At 37.0% G+C, this 19,054-nt stretch overlaps 1 protein-coding gene across 1 annotated transcript in view; it reads left to right on the top strand.

The window, feature by feature from the left end:
* The first annotated feature begins 11,855 nt into the window (after positions 1-11,855).
* Positions 11,856-19,054, top strand: part of e (nonribosomal peptide synthetase ebony) — a 61,154-nt gene continuing 53,955 nt past the window's right edge. The window contains exon 1 of the mRNA XM_073079571.1: positions 11,856-12,038. The gene's annotated coding sequence lies outside the window, so the exon portion shown is untranslated. The remainder of the gene's footprint in view (positions 12,039-19,054) is intronic.

The following is a 19,054-nucleotide window of genomic DNA, read 5'->3' as shown; positions in this document are numbered from 1 at the left end:
CTAGACTCTCGTTCGAGAGGTCCGAGGTTCGAATCCCAGGCATGCACCTCTGATTTTTCTAAGTTATGTGCGTATTAGAAATTAATTATTTGAATTAATGGCGAAAGAAAACATCGTAAGGAAACCCGCATAATGAAAGATCTTAAAACGAAAGTTCTCAATGGTATGTGTAGTCTACGAATTTGCTTGCGTACGTGGACTATGGCCTAATTCTTCTCATTCTGAGAGGAGATCTGTGCCCAGCAGAGGGACCGTAATAGATTGAGGATGAAATGTGTAAATCACAAAGTACACCTGGTTTTCCTCATGGAATTTCCATCATACTAATATTTGTAACACATGTTTGATAAATTGTTTACACATTATTACTAGATGTGACACATTTTACTTTAAATGTTACTTATGTTGCAGGTTCGTAATAAAATGGGACGTTTGTTGTAAAGCCTAGAAATTAAAACCTCGAGTTTTGATCTCAAGTCGGACTTGAAAGACTACACATTAGTAAATATATTATGTATATAAAAGAACTTTTAATAATTTACATACATACATACATAGATACTTATTTATTTATATTATGCATGGTATTTTGAGTATTAATATTATTCCCTCTAAGGAAGGGGTAATAAGGATGTGAGTGACATACAAAGGTTATTATTACTAAATTATAACTGTCCCACTGCTGTAGCACTACCATGAGTTTACAAAAGTATTACTCGCTAGCGACTGCGTAAAATAAATGTATGAAAAATTGTACAGCGCCTCTGGTGGTTACTCGCAGAACTAAAATCCGTAGTGGCGTAACTCGATACGTAAAAAACCTATCGAAATCAAATCGCTAGCGAATGTCATTATGATCTATTGCCATACAAATACGGTCCCATGAGTCATTAATTTGACAGACGTTGTCAAGAAATACCGTAACGATAGTAGTTATGTTATTTACTAGCAAAATGATAATAGTTTTCTATTTACCATTTCTATAGTGGCGTTTCTATGCCAACTCATGGTAATGCTACAGGGGGCCCATAATCCACCGCGTTGGCTACCCTTGAGAACTGTTTATGCTCTTTTACGCATAGTTTTTTAACGATGTTTTTATTTTACAGTTAAAGCAAAAATAATTACTTATACACACATATTTTCCAAAATCAGAAGAACCTGTCTAGGTTTCGAACCCCGGTCTTTTAACCGTTCTAAAAAGCTTTCACACATTCTTTATTTAAACATATTATACGCATTTTGTCATAAGTAGGTATACTTTTTGAGTATCAAATTTCCTATACGACGCCTACCACATCCGAGTATGGTATGAACGACCTATTTGTCATAAAGTTGATGCGTTCTAGGAAGCTTCTCATTAAGGTTGTTCCCCTTAGAGTTGATAATAATATGGTCCTGGAATCACTGGAATCTTACCCGTGGATGACGCATTGAAATATAATATAGACTTAGTAGACGAACATGCAGTCCACCTGATGGTAAGTGGCTACTGCCGCCTATGGTCATCCGTAATCGCCCTTAAACAAGATTAGATTGCTATCTGAGGTCGAATACTGTCGCGTTGCTACCCTTGAGGAGTAAGTTAAAACCCCTCGGAAAAATCGGTATGTCTCCCTTATCACTCCCTTCAAAGTAAATCCATGCAATCAAACGCAGCAGTGTTTAACTGGTGCTATTCGAGGAAAATGGGGAAGGCGGTGGTGCCGCTGGAGTCCAACCATAAAGGGTTCTGCCACCCTTAGAATCAATGTGAAGTGAGAGTGTATGCCATAATTTACCGCGATGTTCAAGTGAAATTTGGTAGACTTTACACGCCTTTGAGAACTTTCTAGGGTTCCGTACCCAAAGGGTGAAAACGGAACCCTATTACTAAGACTCCGTTGTCTGTACGTCTGTTACAGGGCTCTATCTCTTAAACGACTAAGTATTGTAAGAAAGAATAAAATAAATACCACAAAATAAAAAATAATGAACATTTGTTGGTACGGAAGCTTCCATGTGTGACACATTTTGAACCTTTTGTGGTTCGACTCCGGCGGCACCACCGCCGCACCTATTTCTACCTAATAACAGCAGTGTTAGGCGCTGCTGTGTTCCGGTTTGAAGGGTGTGGTAAGGGAGACAGACTTTTCCGAGGCGTTCCACCTTAGTCCTCAGGGGTAGCGGCGCATCTGTGGCCGACCTCAGGTAGGAATATCTAATCTTATCTGGGGTTGATTACAGATGTCCATGGGCGGCAATAGCCACTTACCATTAGGTGGACTGCATGCTCGTCTGCTACTCCTATATTATAAAAAAAACATACTTGGCCAATTATTTAATGATCTTTCGGACAAATGGTAATTAATGTCTAATACGCACATTAAATTTGACAATATGGAGATGCGTCTGAGATTTGAAACTCGAGGCGCAACCGGGGGTGATTAAACTGCCGAGTAAACCTATTAATAGAGAAAGCAGTGTTTCCCCAGTGTATGATAACCTTTTGCGGGAATTCTACGACAATATTAGAAACATCTTAGGCAAGCCACACATGTGAACGTTATTAAATATTATCGTACCAACGTTACTATCCCACGGCTGGGCGTGAAACTCTCCTCAGGATAAGAACTTTAGGTCATAAGTTCAAAGTGGTTGATTCAAAGGGCGATCCGGAGGCACTACCACCATACTTTATGGTTATTAAAAATCGTTTCTGTGTTTGGTTTTGGTGTGGTAAGCGGGAGATATTAATACGAGGCATTTGAATATAGTTCTCAGCAGGGTAGCAAGTAGCAACGCATCTGTGGCCGACTTCATGTAGGACTCTGATCATATTAGGGTTGATTACATGTGTCCAAGGCAGTTGTCACTTATCATGATCCAGAACTGCATTTTTTATAATATAGAAGTAAGAGAGAGCATGCAGTCCACCTGATGGTGAGTGGCTACTGTCGCTCATGGACATCTGTAATCATCTCCAGATAAGATTAGATTCCTACCTGAGATCGGCCACAGATGCGCCGCTACTTCTGAGCAATAAGCTGGAATGCCTTGCGAAAATATGTCTCCTTTACCACACCCTTCAAATCAGAACACAGCAGCGCTTAACACTGCTGTTATTAGGTAGAAATAGGTGTGGCGCTGTTGCCGCTAGAGTCGAAACACAGAGGATTCTACCATCTTCGTGCGAGCTTCATGTCGTAAGAAATGCAAAAACGACCCTTCTTTAGACCGTCTCCCCTTCTGGATGATCGGCTAACGATGCTCTAGGCATGCTCACCTATTATATCATATAGCCTACTTATGTCCATATTCTAGAAACACCTGAGCCACTAGTGGAAAAACTGGTCGAGAAGATGACGTAACCTTATGTTATTTATAACAAAAAGTCAGAATGAGGAAGTATTTTTTAACGGTTAAACCGCATCTTTATTCTATGCACAAACCAGCTCTGATGAACAAAAAATTATAAATGCAGTGATTTGTTTATAATAATTAATTATCATAAGCTTCTTTTTATCCGACTGTGGAGGACTGTGGAGGTTGGATTTTTGTGCATATGTATGTACCTCATCATCATCTTCCATTACTGTACTGCTGGGCACGGGTCTCCTCTCAGAATGAGAAGGATTGGGCCATAGTCCACCGCGCTGGCCAAGTGCGAATTGGTAGACTTCTCTACCTTTGAGATTTTTTTATATAAATCTCTCAGGTAAGCAAGTGATAATTAATTTCTAATACGCACATAACTTTGAAAAACCAGAGGTCTGTGTATGGGATTTGAACCTCGGACCCCTTGATGTAGGCCGAGTTTTTTAACCAATAAGATATTATTGCTATTATGTACCTATGTGTCAATTTTTGGCAACCCCTGCAGCCCAAACGGTTTGACGGATTTTAACATATGTACAGTCAGCTTCATTAGTAAATGAGCAGATCAAAATTCCAAAAATACCTATACACCCAAACGTTCATCAGTAGCTAAACATCCCTAGCATCATAATTAGGTGAACATCGTAAAGTTTCAAAATTAGTTTAACACTAACGCGTCAAAAGTAGCTGGAAACCGTATGTGCAAAATGGCTAACGGCACTAATATGATATGTACTAATATAATAACTTTACGACGTTCATTTTATCATGGTGTTATAAATATAGTTGTACTAGCTGAAGCGGCAAACGTGTTGCCATATAAATAAAAAAATGTTAAGGGTGAACAACCCGTATCACTTAGGGGTATGATAAATAGATAGTAGCCGATTCTCACACCATCTGGTGTTTACGACGGTATGCGACCACACATACCGTCGTACCGTCGTCCTTCCCGGGGTTGCTTGCTGGACGGTTCGAGCTCCCACTCTTGCCGTCCGCAACCCCGGAAGCCCCCTTTTAGTCGGCTCTTACGACAGGCAGGGGATACCGTAGCCCTATTCTATTCCCGAGACTACAGGGACAACGCGACTGACCTAGGTCATAGTTTTAAACAGTCGAGTGATTTTTATTAGAATAATCTCTAATTATACAATATATTGTTGTATGACATAACCTACGAACTATTGGGAATTACCCAAGTACACTTTTGCGGTAATCAAAATATGAATTACGTTTCTTATCTTATCAGTGGTAGGTAATTGAAGCTGTATTCTCTGTGTACTGATAGAAAATCTGTACTTTGACCTCAGACAAGTAGTATTTTAACCTCTTATAAGATTATAAATCGACAACGGTATTAGCATAGATTAGTAAAGATTACTCACTCCTAACAAGAAAATGTACCCAGTTTTGAGAATTGAAATAGTTGCGTAAAAAAGTTTTGCCACGTCTCCGTGCTAAAATGTCCCTACAATATTGGAAATTATTATTTATTTATTACGTAAATTACGCAGTATTAGTTGTTTATTCGTAAATTTTCTCTAAAAATGTTTTTATTTGTCAAGAATTCAAAAAAAGAACTTACGAAAATAAGCCGTTTGTGGCTTCATTCAATTTCTAGGCGGCGAAGTATCTTTACTAATCTATGGGTATTAGAGACATCTTAGGCAAGGCACACGTGTGGACGTTATCAAGTATTATCGTACCAACCCATTACTATCCCACGGCTGGGCGTGGGACTCCTCAGAATAAATTTTGGGCATAATTCACCATGTTAGCTTACTCCTGATTTGTAGACTTCACACATCTTCAAGATTTTTTATATACATATTGAGAAGTAAAAGTGGTTGAAACCTATGTGGTTCGACTCCGGCTGCCCCATCGCCACACCTATTTCTGCCTAATAACAGCAGCTTAAACTGCTGTGTTCTGGTTTGAAGGGTGTGGTAAGGGACACATACTTATCCTCAGGTAGGAAACTAATCTTATCTAAGGTTAATTGCAGATGTCCATGGGCGGTAGTCACGTACCATCAGGTGGGCAGCATGTTCGTCTGCTATTTCTATAAAACGATCTGCTCTGATGCGCAGAGGTTTCCGAGTTCAATCCCCGTCCTTACAAATACAATTATAAAAAAATATATTAATCTTATATATAAAACACAATATTAGTTACCGTACTCCTCCGAAACGGTTTTACCGATTTTCACCAAATGTTTTATGCATATTAAGAATCGGCTACTATCTATTTTTCATACCCCATAGTGATAAGGGTTGTTCACCCTTAACATTTTTTATTTATATGGCAACACAATGTTTGCCGGGTCAGGTAGTATGATTATAAAAAATATATTAATTTTATTATAATTTATTATCTCTTAGTGATAAGTATTTTATTTCTTGCAGATATAATTATAAGGCCATCTAAAAGTCTAAACTCATAAGTGTTGTTGATGGAAGTGTACAAAGGTAATTACTGTTGTATATTAAAACTTGCGTTTTATTGATTGCACATACAAGAATTATCTCCCGGGTTTGTTCATTTTTGTATAACATTGAAGTACCGACCCATAGGTTAGTAAAGATTCATCATCAACAACCCCTTAATGTCTCACTGATAGGCACAGGTGTCCTCTCATAATGAGATGGATTAGGCCATAGTCCACCGCGCTGGGCAAGTACGTATTGGTAGGCTTCACATACCTTTAGGATTTTCTTTATAAATCTCTCAGGTATGCAGGTTTCCTCACGATGTTTTCCTTCACCGTTTAGCAAGTGATAATTAATTTCTAAGAAAAGATTAGTCCTAAGTCCTAACAAGAAAATGTAACAGTTTTGACAGTTGAAATTGTCACTGTCATCTATTTTCGTGTTTGAAAAATATTAAAAAATGTAGTTTTTAGATCATTTACGAATGAAGCGATATTTCTCCGCACTTTTTCTTCGATTTCGTGTTTTTACACCACTTTACTGTACATGTCGGCATTGTTCCGCGTAAATGGCTGACACATTTGTCAGGGGATTAAGCCATTTAATGGCTTCCTTCAATTACAAGGCGGTGAGATATCTATACTTATCTATGTAGCAACCAATCAGTTTACGATGGTGAGTGGTCACTTGTCCCTGTAGTACCAGGGATAGGTATACTGGATAGGGATACGGGATAGGGATACGGTAACCCCTGTCTGTTGTAAGAAGCGACTAAAAGGGGGTTTCCGGGGTTGCGGGTGGCAATAGTGGGAGCTCGAACACCTCGTCCAGCGACCCCGGGAAAGACGGTGGTATGTGTGGTCGCGTACCGTCGTGCACACCAGACTATGTGGCGAGCGTCATGCTCATATGCACGAAACCCGCTGGGGCAACGCGCTAAGACTCCGGTTGCGTTCCTTTGGAGATCGTGAAGTCCTTTATGTAGCGCCGAGGATGCTCAGGGGAAGGGGTAAGGTGCGGTAAGAATCCCATATAACCCTGTGTCGCTTCCACTTTATCGAGAACTTTGAAGGTTTCCCCCTGGATAACAAAAAAAAAGAGGTACCGACTTTCTACGCTCAAAGCCCCACACTAGAATTCCCCATGACGTGAATGCCATGGACACACAAAGACGATACACAAGAACATCAAGAGCCAGAACCGATATCCAAATTCATAATTCAGATGACGAAACAAGCAGTTGATAGCCTAGTAGTTAAGAAAATCGGCTTCTCGAGGGGTCCGAGGTTCAAATCCCAGACACCCCTGATTTTTCTAAATTATATGCGTAATAGAAATTAATTATCACTTGCTAAAACGGTGAAGGAAAAACATCGTGACCTGCAACCTGAGAGATTTATAAAAAAAATCTCAAACGTATGTGAAGTCTAACTATGTGCACTTGGCCAGCGCGGTGGACTACGGCCTAATCCTTCTCATTCTGAGAGGAGACCCAGCAGTGGGACACTAATGGGTTCATCCTTCTCATTCTGAGAGGAGACCCGTGCCCAGCAGTGGGACAATAATGGGTTGATGATGATGATGATGAATTCAGATGACTGGCCAGGAATCGAACCCGGAACCGTTTGCGGCGTCAGTCCAGTATGGTGACCGCTCCGCCACGCGGGTCAGATACATTTGTATTTCTATTAAAGACCTCAATTGATGGTGTACAAAATAATTATGTTTTTCACACATGTAACAGACAGAAATACATGACACTTTTATATATCGATCATATATATTGCATGACACATAGGAAATATAATACCGCGAGCAAGCTGCATAACCATTTGCTGACGTAGGTACACCATTAGAATGTCCTTATGTTACATGTACGTATCACAGTGTGTTCGTAGTGATATACTCGCTTAATTAACAATGTTTCCTTGTATCGTAAATCGTAATGATGTTGCTATTATAACGTTTTGAAACAATATGATATAGGAGTAGCAGACGAGCATGCAGTTCACCTGGACATCTGTAATCAACCCCAGATAGGATTAGATAGTCCTACCGGATGTCGGCTACAGATGCGCCGCTACTCCTGATGACTAAGCTGGAATGCCTCGGAAAAGTATGTCTCCCTTACCCTTCAAAACGGAACACAGCAGCGCCTATCACTGCTGTTATTAGGCAGAAATAGGTGCGGCGGTGGTGCCGCCGGAGTCGAACCACAAAGGGTTCTACCACCTTCAATGATGTTCATGTATTGCTATTAAAACGTTTAAAAACAATATGATGATTGATGCATATGGTTTGAATGGTGTGGTAAGGGCGTTCCATCTTAGTCCTCAAGTAGCGGTGGATCTGTGGCCGACCTCACGTAGGATCTATTCCTATCTGGGGTTGATTACAGATATCCATGGGCGGCAGTGACAATCAGGTGGATTCATGCTCGTCTGCTACTCCTACATCTTATTTATAAAATTTTCGTGTCACAATGTTAGTTACCGTACTCCTCCGAAACGGCCGATTTTCACCAAATTTTATATGCATATTCAGTAGATCTGAGAATCGGCTACTATCTATTTTTCATACCCCTAAGTGATAAGGATTGTTCACCCTTAATATTTTTTCTTTATATGGCAACACAACGTTTGCCGGATCAGCTAGTAATATATAAAAAAAAATGGTTGTTAGACGAAATGGGTAGCGGAGACACTATTGCCACACTTTCTGCCTTATAACGGCAGTGTTAAGCGCTGCTGTGTTCTGGTTTGAAGGGTGTCATAAGGAAGAGACCCTTACACGATGAATTTCAAATGGAAAGATGGTAGAACGACTATAGTTTATCAGGGGAGGTGAAGTAGTTCTGCGTTTCGGTGGATAGGTGTGGATGCCGGCTGACTTACTTATATAATTCAATCATTTTAGTCTTCAGGAATAGCAATGCATTAAGAACTTCAGGTAGAAGCCCTGTTGCATATGGAGTTAGTTATAGATATTCATTGGCTGCAGTGGCCGCAGTTAATAACTTAGTCGGAGCACTAAACATAATACAAAATAGCAATATCTTCTGTATTATATTCCTTTGACATTGAAGGCGATAGAACCCTTTGTGGTTCGACTCCAGCGGCACGACCGCCACACCTATTCCAGCCTTTGAACAGCAGTGTTAGCGGTTTTCTAACTTCTTCCTAAGGTAAGAAGTTCAGTTAAGTTAAAGAAGGAAGTAGGAAGGTAGTTCTTCCTTCCTAGGTGGCAACACTAGCAACGCATCTGTTGCCGACCTCAGATAGGAATCTAATTATATCTGGGGTTGATTATAGATTTCCATGCGTAGCACTAGCAACGTACCATCAAGTGGACTGCATGCCAGTTTGCTTCAATGTTATAAAAATCCCTTTGCTTACGAGATTTACAAAGGAATACTACAGTAGAATATAGTATTCATTATTCACTTTAGTTTTACTAGATCATGACCTACGTCACTACTATTAACGCTGATTAGAAGATTGTCGTGTCTACCTCCAGTCTTGACGACATAACTTGTACATTACCTTCCTATATCTATACATACATATAAATAAAATTGGAGTGTCTGTTTTTAATATTGAAATAACCGCTTTTTACTACATATGAATATACATACGGTACATAACACCGAAATAACATTTTTTATTTTTGTGTGTCTGTCTGTTTGTTCTGACTGATCTCTGAAATGGCTGAACCGATTTTGACGGGACTTCCATTTGGCAGGTATCTGATGTAATAACGAGTAACTTAGGCTACTTATATTTTAGAACTAGCTGTGCCCCGCTGTTTCACCCGCGTTTTTTTAACGCGGGTGAAACCGCGGGGCACAGCTAGTATAATATAGGGTCTGTTACTTGAAAATGGAAAATTGTCTGTTTGTGTAGGCATCAAATATTTATAATTAATATTAAAGAAAGTGCTGATGTTTTATTATAATAATTTTGGTGTTTAGTTTTTTTTGTATTTACCCCTGCAGAGGGTAATGTTTTCCGAATACATGTAAGTTTGTATGTATATTGTATGTCTCACTTTTGGCATGCCCTACAGTCCAAACGGCTTGTTAGATTTTAATATATGAGATGTCGTTAGATTCGTCAAAATTTTGGGAGTGATATTTTTCCCTTAAGCCCTCGGATTTTTTGTGTTTATAATTATTCCTTTTTAGTAACTGACAAAACAACATAAATATGGTAGGATTTTCTGTACTTAAAAGATCAAAATACATAGTAAAGCTGTCCCACTGCTGGGCACGGGGTCCCTCTCAAGTGAGAGGATGAGGCCATAGTCCATCGCACTGGCCAAGTGCAAATTAAAGGCTTAACACTTACAAGAGAACTTGTTTAAAAACAGGCAAGAAAAGCCGCAAGGATATGTTTGTTTAAAAATAATGTTTGTAAATATTTCTATTCAAACATAAATAATAAGATATAAACGCCATCATATATCAGTAGCTGTAATACAATTCAATAAACATTACAGTATTTGAATGAATAAGAATATTGTAATATAATTAATATTTTATGATTAACTGTATTGATGTGCAGACGTCACTGTGGTTTATAGAAGTCTTTTATTCAAAAAGACCCTTTAATTCTATTAAATTTTTCAATGAAGTAGAGTCCGCGCCAAACTGCTAGTCCGCTCTGAAGTTGTTGCGCACAATTACACACATTAACGCAGCTATGTATCCGTGGACGAGAGCGGGCAACGTGCCTTGGGTTCCCGCGCAGGATTGTCCTGCTAATATCTACAATTTGCTATTGCGACGCGACTCGAATCTATATTCAGAGCGGACTAGCAGTTTGGCGCGGACTATGACCGGTCTATTCACCTCCTATTGTGTAGCATGATTCAACAAGTTTCTCATAAATTATTACGATAATAAGTGATCACTACCAGATAGGATGGAAGTCCTGAGGTCACCGATGCTAGATGCGCCTTTTAAGAACTGTTGGAGCGCCCGGTGTATGCCCTTCAAACCAGAACACAGCAGCGCTTAACTGCTGTTATTAGGCAGAAATAGGTGTGGCGGTGGTGCCGCTGGACCACAGAGGGTTCTATCTACGACCTTCTACCACAAGACCGGAGTCCTGGCCATACAGATATACCTCTTGCCCTACAGAGATTGCGGCTGACCTCAGGGCACCTCCTATGTATTACTGTTATGCACATGCTTTTTAGCATACACTTGTTGCGTTCAGTCGTGATATCGAAAACGCGCGTTTTAGCGACAATCGCGTTTGTCTCGTTCATGTGATACCTACATCCTACCTACATCGAATGTGATGCTATTTTGCAGGAGGTTTGAAGTTCAAACCTCTTGCAAAATAGCATCACATTGCAAATAAAAACTTTGAACCGCAAATACTCACAGAACCTTAATCGAATTGTCTGAAGATTCCTTGTGGCGAGCTATTGTTTATTGGTGACTCCAAAATAACATATAGATATTTTATATTGGTATTTATTTATTTAGTATGTTAATTTATAGATATATAATAAATTTTCATGAGTTTATTATACAAAGGCCTTATGGCCTACATTAAATTCAAATTATACTATTTTCTGAATTATCAATATATTTTAGACTTGTCCGATTTTATTGTTGAACAATAAAACAGAAAGCCGTAAGGAGTTGTATCGATGAAATATAACTGCTCTTTTAAGACTTTTTAGAAAGCATTTTTGGTATATTTGCTGAAACGTAAGCTTAGACACCTACATTAAAAAAATAGAAAGAGAGAACAAGCATAAGGTAGTAAGTAATAAAAATATAATTTAGTACGTTATGTACTGTCATTTCCGTAATGAAAATTGGGCTTTTAATAAAAATAAATTTAATTTAAACAATTAAAAAGTAACAATAACTATAAGTACTACTGAGAACAGTCACAATAAAAGGCTTGATCGTTGTTAAGTGGGGTTTAAAAGGTTTTTCAGATGTCGCTGAAAATAATTACTTTAAAAAACGTATCTAAAGGCCAATGAAGAGTAAGTGGCGCGTTGTATGGTCCGCGACAGCGTTCATTACTCAACCACTATATAAATTGCTAGAGACCAACTACGCAGGCAGTCCGCGCACTGTCCGTTGCGTGGTGCATAGACTTGCAATTTAAAAAATAACTATTTGACAGCGCGGTGTAGCGCGGGAATATTGTTCAGTGACGGTTGCGTTCGAAAATTAATTATTGTTGCGTTCAGTTTAGTGTGTGTCCGGAATTTTATTTGTGAGCTGTGAGTATTTTTTTTAGTTGTTATTAATATTATAAAAAATAAATAATTTTAGTGCTTTAATATCGATTTTTAATATTATTTAAAAATATATATTTTTGGATTTTTATTTAATTTTTGTGTAACATTTATTACTTCATTTTTTATTCAATGCTCATAATAGTTAAAATAAATATTTATACTTTAACGACATTTATTATATTTTCGCAATAATATTTTATTAATTAATAAATTATTAAAAACTTATATATTTACCTACATTTAAAAAAGGATTTAAAATATAATCAATATACATTTTACAGTATAATAGCAAGTTCGCATTGTTAACAATCAAATTATCTAGAGCATAGAATTTATTCAGCGGCAAAGAAATCAATAATTAAAGATTGATTAAAACTAATATGATTCAAGGTTCATTGCATAACAAACCTTTATTTGTGAGTGGGTCACTAATAAAGACCGACATATTAAAGCATATTGTAATTTATAATCTGTGATCTATGTCAGTTTATTTTCGGCATTATTGGTATAGATAATTAATAAATCTGGTTTATAAAATTGCATATATGTTTATTAAAATAATTAATTAATATAGATCAATGAGATCAATGAGAAATACAAAGGATAATACTTGGATAAGATTAATAATAATATTAAACATTATTGGTGGTCTGTTAATAATATAATAAGTTAATACAAAGATATATTAAATATCATTTGATGTAATATTAATATTTTATCACTTGTGCAGTATTATTGCACAGACATAAAATTACGATGTGTAACTGAAAGTATTTTTAGAGTCAATTCTTTCTAGAATCGTTTTTGTACTGCAATAAGTTACTACCGGTGCAAGATCCCATTCAAAGAGAAGATGTTATGTAGAAGTACATAACAACAACTTTATATAGAAATGTGAGATTTGTAAATATATTTTTTATTAAATTTCATTGAACTGGAGTGGATAACTCCAATTTTAAGACAATAATACGGAATATAAGAATATATGTATTTGTTAATCGTTAAAATAAAAATAATTAAACACGATGTCTAGTGGTGTTTTTAATTATAATGCATTTTTTATTTATTAATTTATTTTACAACATTCTTATCTTTATCTATTTTCGTTATCTTTAGTTGTTTATTTTTTTTAAACATTCGCACGTGTTCCAGAATTTTGGACAAATGACGGTTAGAGCGTTGAAAACGATTATTATTTGTTATTTAATTTTAATATCTATTAGTTAAGGTATTGTATGTTAAAATTAAATTTTATTTGTGTTCATACATATTGAGACAAGATACTAAATAATAAACATGTACATTGAACTATGTACTCATTCACAAACGTTTAATCTGATACGCATAGATTTATTACTTAACATTTTAAGTCAATAAGTAAAGATCGGAGATAATGTTATCTTAAATGTTAACTAAACTAACTTACATGAGAGGCAATGTAGGTGTGTTGGTAAGTCGACCACTTACCATCAGGTTGTACGCAAATTGTATGGTTTTAAGTGTTACAGGTTCATTAATTAACTGTTTTAATAGTTACAAATTAAATATATTTTTGAAGCAACACAATTATAAAAAGCTTCTTATATTTTTTTTAAATCTATTTATAATTTATTACCCGATTGCAACCGTCATGTTTTTCGATCATAGGTATGTATCTATTGAATTTGAATTGAATTGACCGGAACACAGCAGCGCCTAACACTGCTGTTATTAGGTGGAAATAGGTGTGGCGGTGGTGCCGCCGGAGTCGAACCACAAAGGGTTCTACCACCTTTAATGAATGACCATAGACTATATTTTTACGCAGTCGGGTTATGTTTTTATAAAAAATTGCTACTTTACTATTATATACCACATTTACCTTCCCTTTCGTCGTAACGCAAATAGGATAACCGATAACCTATAGTTTGGGAAAATGGGAAATCAATAGTTTTGCCTAAAAACATATTGTGGTCAACTGTTTAATAGTTTTGGAGTTTTCATTACCTCATTCTGACTCATTGAGCGAAGTATAACAGAAATTGGTAATTAACGGTTTACTACTGTTAAGCAAATAGGAGGTACATAATATTTGCGCAAAACTTTTGGATGAAGTCATTAAATTTTACGTTCGGATTTAATGTGATTTATGCCTAAATCAGGATTCGGCAATGACGGACCGAATAGAGTTGCCATTTGTAATCTATACTAATATTATAAAGAGGAAAACTTTGTTGGTTTGTTTAATTGTAATGAATAGGCTCAAAACTACTCGACCGATTTTAAAAGTTCTTTCACCATTCGAAAGCTACATTATCCACGAGTCACATAGGCTGTATTTTATTTGAAATATATTTGATAAATATATTTTGAGGCGGTATAAAGTTTCCCGGGTCAGCTAGTTTATTATATAGTGTAATGTCACTTTTATTTGTATACTTTATTGCGTTATTTCAACATTATTAAAACCAATAATTTTAATAATAATTTAAAATCTTTCACTCTAATAATAACGCTGGCCATATATAATTGGCCGTAACGCCACATTTGTAATTTAAAAAGAAACAAGTGAGGATTATGGCGGGAAACAGCATATGATGAGGACGATGTATGTGGATTATAGAGGCCTTGGAATTAATTAAAATAACTAGTTGAATTCAAGATATCATATATAAAAAACGTATATCATTGGGTTCAAGTACGTATTCCATTAGAAATACCACTTACAGTGATAATGTACTAATGGACTAATTTATTTAATAAAATAATAAGGTATTTGACTAGAATTATTTTTTAATTTAAATGAAATATTAATATAGACAAAAATACTATTCGCATCAAAATTTTTGCAGTACAAATTATATAATTTCTTTATAGTTTGTTCTGGAAAATACTATTATGTTCGGCCGTGAAGGTTGATGTAAACAATTAATATTAAACTTCAAATATTTCTCTACTTATGTTTCTATTCGTATCTACTTTTTTGAAGGTGGTAGAACCCTTTGTGGTTCGACTCCGACGGCACCACCGCCACACCTATTTCTACCTAATAGCAGCAGTGTTAGGCGCTGCCGTGTTCCGGTTTGAAGGGTGTGGTAAGGGAGACAGACTTTTCCGAGGCGTTCCAGCTTAGTCCACAGGGGTAGCGGCGCATCTGTGGCCGACCTCAGGTAGGATATATAATCCTATCTGGGGTTGATAACAGATGTCCATGGGCGGCAGTAGCCGCTTACCATCTGGTGGACTGCATGCTCGTCGGCTAGTCTTATATTATTATACTTATTTTTATTTTACAATCGACAATATGTTCTATATGTTAAGAACAAGACCAAATTCCCACTCGGCCACAGATGCACCGCTACCCCTGAGGACTAAGCTGGAACGCCAAAAAGTATGCCTCCCTTACCACACCCTTCAAATAAGAACACAATAGCGCTTAGCACTTCTATTAACAGAGAGAAATAAGCGTGACGGTGGTACCGCCTGAGTTGAACCACAGAGTTCGACATACTTTAAGGATACCGATCGCGGCAAACATATATATATACTAACTAGCTGACCCAGCAAACGTTGTATTGCCATATAAATAAAAAAAACATTTAGGGTTGTACTACCCCTAACATTTAGGGGGATGAAAAATAGATTTTGGCCGACTCTCATAGATACCGGATAAGCACAAAAAATTTCATCAAAATCGGTCAAGCCGTTTCGGAGGAGTATGGCAACGAAAACTGTGACACGAGAATTTTATATATTAGATGGTGCTCGCGGCTTCGCCCGCATTTTAAAGAAATAATATGACATACATAAAACGGAAAATTTGTACCTGCATTGGAATGACAGTGGTGCCATCTGTCGAAAATTGGTCTTACCAACTCCCAAACCCTCGTGGGCTCTTGGACAACAACTTTGGTAAAGATCATCACTTGACCAAATGCATAGCTTCCGATTCTATAACTACTTACGAATTAAAAATTAATTAAAAAAACCTTTTCCCACGGACTAAATTGTGAATCTAAACCATTCTCAAGCCCCCTTGAACACACAGAACAAATTTCATCAAAATCAGTCCAGTCGTTTAGGAGGAGTTCAGTGACGTACACACGCACATAAAAAATATAATATTATAAAGAGGAAAACTTTGTTTGTTTGTTTGATTGTAATGAATAGGCTCAGAAACTACAGGATCAGTCCTGTAGCTTTTTAAAAATTCTTTCACCATTCGAAAGCTACATTACCTACGAGTAGCATAGACTATATTTTATATGAAATATATTTGATAAATAGATTTTGAGGCGGTACAAAGTTTGCTGGGTCAGCTAGTATTCTATGTTTATTTGACAGATACGGCTGCACTGTGTTATGTTTAACAATATAATATACCATAATGTTTTTTTTTTTTTTTTATAATATACGAGTAGCAGACGAGCATGCAGTCCACCTGATGGTAAGTGGCTACTGCCGCCCATGGACATCTGTAATCAACCCCAGATAGGATTAGATATTCCTACCTGAGGTCGCCCACAGGTGCGTCGCTACCCCTGAGGACTAAGTTGAAACGCCTCGGAAAAGTCTGTCTCCCTTACCACACCCTTCAAACCGGAACATAGCAGCGCCTAACACTGCTGTTATTAGGTGGAAATAGGTATGGCGGTGGTGCCGCCGGAGTCGAACCTCAAAGGGTTCTACGACCTTCTAAATATATTATATGTATGTATGTAATATGTAGGATAATATTTTTGTCTACTTCTACACACACATTATTGTAATCATCCACGCGAAATTTATTGCCAACCTCTGGCCTTAATTATGTTTTTATGAGACCTTCCTATTTATTTCTGATAAACTCATGTTTGTGCTATTTCGTTTAGTGATAACGATTTTTGTAGAGAAATGATTTAATATATCTAGTTGACAATAATAATTGACATAGAGAGATTATAGTTGGAACCTACTTTTATTCGACTGGGTCAGAAGGAGAGTTATTGTGTCTAGTGTATGTGGTACTATTTATATGTTGTATCATATGTGTATAACGTGTCTTCTGAGGTATTCAAAACAGGTGCAAAAAGAGCTCTCATACAAAGCCGGCGATGTTTTGACTCCTCTGTTGTTGCAAATGTCCATAGGTGACGTTGACTACTTTCCATTAGGAAGTACGTCTGCCTAATTGTTAGGTAAATAAAACATAGACACGGTCTGTGACCTGACGTATTTTAAGATATGTCGTTAAAACCCTAACAGACTAGACAGTAGCTGTTTTTTATATTGTAAGTGTAACACGAGCCTGCATTACACTTGGTGGTAAGTGACTACTGTCGCCAATGGACATCTGTAATGATCACGAGATAAGATTAGATACCTACCAGAAGTCCGGCACTGTTACGCCGCTACCTCTAAGCTGGAATGCATCGGAAAAACTACCCTTAACCTTACCCGTCAAACCAAAACCCAACAGCGCTTAATACTGCTGTTATTATTGGACAGAAATAGGTGTAGCATTGGTACCTCCAGAATCGACCGCAGGAGGATCAATATCAGCTATACGCGTTTTGGCAGTAATGTATCAAGTTGTGGCGACTCGCTTTCGGTCGCGGTATCAATTAATCATTCAATTAATTGGATGCGGTCGCGGTACGTGCGTTAGCGACTGCATCATTACTGCATCTCGGTATTCGATTAGTCGCTCCATCAAGCGGCCAAATGTAGCTTCTGAGTAGCTAAATCCTCAAGCGCTGATGCATAAAATATTATGATTGATAGATCCCTGAGACAGTTAATAAAATCAAAATATCTTTAAGTTGCGTTGGCGACTTATTTACGCTATTGGCATATTTATAATCAACCCAGATAGGATCAGAGTTATATTTTAGGTCAGCTACAGAACGAGCTCTAGCTTTGAGAATTAAGTTGAAACGCCTCGTAGCTATGTCTCCCTTGCTACACCCTACAAACTAGAATATAGAAGCTTAATATTTCTGTTATAAAATACAAATAGGTGTGACATTGGTGCCTCCAGAATCAAACCATAAGAGGGTTTTACCAATTTCAAGTAAAATATTATAGAATGTTTCTGTCAAGAGTCTGAGTAATTAAATGGAAATTTTTGTACACTGCGTAGGTAAACATAATTCAAAAGGTTCCAATAAAAAGGTTATTTCACACACATAGAAAACGAGTAAGAGGTTAATAGAAATGAAGTCACTTTGAGTTCCACTTTTAGTGCACCTAGTTATACATGTGTAGATCTATTATACATACGAGTATGTGCGTAATGTGTAGACATGTCGAACCCTTCCGCGCACTCAATCACGAGTTCCTCAATTATATGAATTGAATAATTATAACTCATAATCAAATTCAATGCCAAAGAATTAAAACGACGTCGCAAACAGTGCAATAAATATGACAAAATTAAATTTGCGAATATTGCCAAATGTCAACAAACTGAAACTAATTCAAACGTGCGGATAGAGTGTTTGATTTGTGTAGGTTTGCAAGCACTTGTGGAAGATCCAATGGAGTGGCAAATGTTAGGGTTTCGTAGCCAAAGAGTAAAAACTAAAAATGGAACCCTATTACGAAGCCTCTGCCGTCTGTCCGTGTGTCGGTCTGTTTCAGGGCTCTATCTGCTGGAATCGATGAACACTTGAAATTTTTACAAATTACTTATAAAGGCGGTAATACTAAAAATGAAAAAATCTTAAAAATAAACATTTATCTATTACTAGGTGACCAGGCAAACGTTGTGGTGCCATATAAATAAAAAAATGTTAAGGGTGAACAACCCTTATCACTTAGGGGTATGAAAAATAGATAGTAGCCGATTCTCAGACCTACTGAATATGCATATAAAATTTGGTGAAAATCGGTAATGCCGTTTCGGATGCGTACGGTAACTAACATTGTGACACGAGAATTTTATATATAAGATTAAACTTTATCTATTGAATAGTAACACTTGATTTTTTTAAATTCCTTTACTTCTATGGCTGCTATGACAACAAATAGTAAAAATA

The sequence above is a fragment of the Epargyreus clarus genome, unplaced genomic scaffold (assembly GCF_041222505.1).
Source record: "Epargyreus clarus isolate Ecla_fem2 unplaced genomic scaffold, WU_Ecla_fem_2.2 ptg000002l, whole genome shotgun sequence".
NCBI classification, from domain to species: domain Eukaryota; kingdom Metazoa; phylum Arthropoda; class Insecta; order Lepidoptera; family Hesperiidae; genus Epargyreus; species Epargyreus clarus.
Note: the sequence above shows the minus strand (reverse complement) of the source record. Positions and strands in the feature narration are given on the sequence as shown.